The following is a 4,675-nucleotide window of genomic DNA, read 5'->3' as shown; positions in this document are numbered from 1 at the left end:
ATTGGAAAGATAGATGTTTAAGGTTTGGGATAGGCTTAATTTAAAAAAAATGGAATCAGATGCCAAGAGACTCCTCCAAAACCTCCTCTGTATCCTGACACTCCACCACCACCCTCTCTGTTCCTGACACTCCACCCACCCCTCCATCTGTATCCTGACACTCCTCCACCACCTCCTCTGTATCCTGACACTCCTCCACCCCTCCACTGTACTCCTGCTGACACTCCTCCACCCCATCCTCTGTTCATCCTGACACTTCCTCCACCCCCTGCTCTGTATCCTGACACTCCACGACCCCCTGCTCGTCCCTGACACCCACGACCCCTTCTCTCGTTATCCTGACACTCCTCCACCCCTCCTCTTGTATCCTGACACTCCCCACCCCTGCTCTGATCCTGACACTTCCACACCACCTCCTCTGTATCCTGACACTCCCTCCACCCCCTCCTCTGTATCCTGACATACCTCCACCCCCTCCTCTGTATCCTACATCTCCTCTACCCCTCCTCTGTTCCTGACACTCCCTCCACCCTCCTCCTCTGCATCCTGACACTCCTCCACCACCTCCTCTGTTATCCTGACACTCCTCCACCCCCTACTCTGTATCCTGACACTCCACGACCCCCTGCTCTGTATCCTGACCCTCCTCCACCACCTCTCTGATCCTGACACTCCCCACCACCTCCTTCTGTATCCTGACACTCCTCCACCCCCTCCTCTGTCTACCTGACACTTCCTCCACCCCCTCCTCTGTATCCTGACATTCCACCACCCCCCCTCTTATCCTGCACTTCCGTCACCCCCTGCTCTGTACCTGACACTCCTCCCCCCTCCTCTGTATCCTGACACTCCTCCACCCCCTCCTCTGTATTCCTGACACTCTCCACCACCCCCTCTGTATCCTGACACCCTCCGACCCCCTCTCTGTATCCTGACACTCCTCCACCCCCTCTCTGTATCCTGGACATCCTCCACCCCCTCCTCTGTATCCTGACAACTCCACCACCCCTCCTCTGTATCCTGACACTCCCACGCACCCCTCCTCTGTAGCCTGACACTCTCCACCACCCTCCTCTGTATTCCTGGACACTCCTCACCCCTCCTCTGTATCCTGACACTCCTCCACCCCTCGCTCTGTAATCCTGAACATCCTCCACCACTCCCGTATCGACACTCCTCTCTCACTCCTGACCTGAGCTCGCTCCACCTCTCCACTGTATCCGACACTCCTCCACCCCCTCCTCTGTATCCTGACACTCCTCACCCCCCTCCTCTGTATCCTGACACGTCCTCCACCCCCTCCTCTTGTATCCTGAACACCTCCACCCCCTGCTCTGTATCCTGACAACTCCTATACCCCTCCTCTGTATCCTGACACTCCTCCACCCCCTCCTCTGTATCCTGACACTCCTCCACCCCTGCTCTGTATCCTGACACTTCCTCCACCCCCTCTCTGTATCCTGACACTCCTCCACCCCCTCCTCTGTATCCTGACACTCCTCCACCCCCTGCTCTGTATCCTGACACTCCTCCACCCCCTCCTCTGTATCCTGACACTCCTCCACCCCCCCTCTGTATCCTGACACTCCACGACCCCCTGCTCTGTATCCTGACACTCCTCCCACCCCCCTGCTCGTATCCTGACACTCCTCCACCCCCTCCTCTGTATCCTGACACTCTCCACCCCCCCCTGTCTCCTGACACTCCTCCCCCCCTGCTCTGTATCCTGACACTCCTCCACCCCCTCCTCTGTCTCCTTGACAACTCCTCACACCCCCTGCTGCTGTATCCTGACACTCCTCCACCCGCCTCCTCTGTATCCTGACACTCCTCCACCCCTCCTCTGATATCCTGACACGTCCTCCACCGCCCCTCCTCTGTCTCCTGACTCCCACACCATCTCTACCTACACAAACACCAACACCTCCTACAGATATCCTGACACTCCTCAACACCCCTCCGCTGTATCCTGCACCCCCACCTCTCGTTCCTCGCACTTCACCCCCTCCTCTGTTCCTACATTCCTCCACACTGCTCTGTACCTGACACTCCTCCCACCCCCTCGTCTGTATCCTGACACTCCTCCACCCCCTCCTCGTGTATCCTGACACTCCTCCACCCCTTCACTGTATCCTGACACTCCTTCCGCCGCCCTCCTTCTGTATCCTGACACTCCTCCACCGCCTGCTCTGTATGCCTGGACACTCCTCCACCCCCTCCTCTGTATCTGACACTCCACCACCCCCTCCTCTGTATCCTGACACTCCACAATCCCCCTGCTCTGTATCCTGACACTCCTCCACCCCCTCCTCTTGTATCTCGACCACTCCTCAACCCCCTCCTCTGTATCCTTGACACTTCCTCTACCCCCTCCTGCCATCACCGGGCAAGCAGAACCATCGGGAAACCGTGGCCAACTAGGGCCAACATGAAGCTGGTATTTCCGTCATGTAGGCTTGGTTTGTTGAACCCTATCCCAAACCTTAACCTTACCTTAACCATTCATAACCCTATCCCAAACCTTTTAACCCTGTACCTAACCATTCTAACCCCATCCAAACCTTAACCATTCATAACCCTATCGCCAACGCTTAAACCATTCATAACCCTATCCCAAACCTTAACCCTTACCTTAACCATTATAACCCTATCCCAAACCTTAACCCTTACTCTTAACCATTCATAACCCCATCCCAAAACCTTAACCATTCATAACCCTATCCCAAGACCTTAACCATTCATAACCCCTATCCCAAACCCTTTAACCATTTCATAACCCTTCCCAAACCGTTAACCCTTACCTTAACCATTCATAACCCTATCCCAAACCTTAACCCTTACCTTAACCATTCATAACCTATCCCAAACCTTAACCTTACCTTAAACCATTTGGAATGAATGCCTAAACTTAACCGGATTCTGCAGTGAGACTTGAGAAGGCTTCTAGTCCAGATAAAGCACATGTCCCCAAGACTATTTAAGGAATGCTGTCGATGTCCTTAACCGCCAGTGATGTTCTTGTAAAAAAGCTGATCTACCCTCCTTACCATCATCCCGCCTCCTAGTCCTCTCTTGTCCTCCCTTCCTCTCCTCCTCTTCCACTCCTCTCCCGTCTTCACCTCCTCCTCTCCTCCCCCTCCCTCCCTCACCTCCTTCCACCTCCTCTTCCAACTTCACATCCCTCCTCCTCCCCCTTGCCACTTCCTCTCCACCTCCTCCACCCGCTTGCCTCTGCACCGCCTCTCCCCCTCCTCTCCCCTTCTTTTTCCTCCTTCACCTCTCTTCTCTTCACCTCCTCTCTCTCCTCCTCACTCCCTCCTCCTCTCTCCCCCGCTATGCATTCATTGCAGCACTGTCACAAAATGCAAAAAAAAGGCACCAACACGTTACACCTCACTCTTAACAAAACCTATTACCTACCATACACGAGTCCTTCTTAGGGCTTCACCCTCCTGAATGCAGGGTGGTTAGCCCCCTAAAATACACACCCACATACACATACTGTACACATATACACCCACATACTCACCCTACAACTTTAAGCACCATTCTCAGCAGTCTATATTGTTTACCTTCATACAGCAAGAGACACAGAGGGCTTGTTTTTGCAGTTCATTACAGAATGACAATAGATTTTTCAGGATTCTGCCCGAAAGCTAATTACAAGTCTGTAATTAGTGGGAGCGAAATCTTAAGTGTTCTCAATCGAAACAGCAGATAGACACTTACCGAGTGCTGTGATGTGCTTGAGCCTGACAATACAGTCTCTCAATACGACCTGAGAGCCAGGAGAGCCACTCAAAAGAAGAGAGACTGATGAACTAGGAGACAGCTAGGAGCAAAGTTGCACACACACACATGCACGCACACACACACTTGAACCTAAGAGCCACTGACTGTGGAAGAGGGACTGAAGAGACAGGAGATGTTCAGTGCTATGTTATGGTAGGCTAAGGAGTGATGGGGCTAAGAGAATGAAACTCTGTTTCCCTGGGAGGGGGCACTATATGGCCATTTCACGCCAGTATAGTTGGAGAATATTTTTGGTATCTCAGGTACCTCTTGGCAGGAAGGATGTTTGACATGTTTTTTGGCAGAAACCGTCAGAAACCGTTTTTAAAACAAATCATGAAAGTGGACATTTTAGGCTCTTTTAATACCTACTGTATACATGTTTCCAATCAAACCTTATGATCTGTAAACCCCACACGATACAGACAACATCCTGCTGTCATTTTTATGCTTTTATTTCATTTAACCTTTATTTGACTAGGCAAGTAATTATGCTCCTTACGGTGTGCTCTTAACATATGGAGTATGTCTAGATTTTGAAATACACATTTTCACATAAATGTATTCAACATTAAAAATATTAGTATGACTATCTCAAAATATTTTTTGTGCTTAATTTTACCACATATTTTAAAAAGCATGTCAAACATCCTTCCTCCCAATAAAGTTTCTATGTGAGAATTGCCATAATAATCTGAGATACAACCCAAACAATCGGGCTACGCTGGCATGGAAGCCCTTTCGCTGCTTGGCCAGCATTTATGAGGGAGGGTGACACCCTCGTTCTTCCTACTTTTATCCCTCCTGCTCTCTCTCACTTRTCTCTGCTCTCTCTCACTTCTCTCTGCTCTCTCTCACTTCTCTCTGCTCTCTGCTCTCTCTC

Source organism: Salvelinus sp. IW2-2015, unplaced genomic scaffold (genome assembly GCF_002910315.2).
Source record: "Salvelinus sp. IW2-2015 unplaced genomic scaffold, ASM291031v2 Un_scaffold1437, whole genome shotgun sequence".
In the NCBI taxonomy this organism is placed as follows: Eukaryota; Metazoa; Chordata; class Actinopteri; order Salmoniformes; family Salmonidae; genus Salvelinus; species Salvelinus sp. IW2-2015.
Note: the sequence above shows the minus strand (reverse complement) of the source record.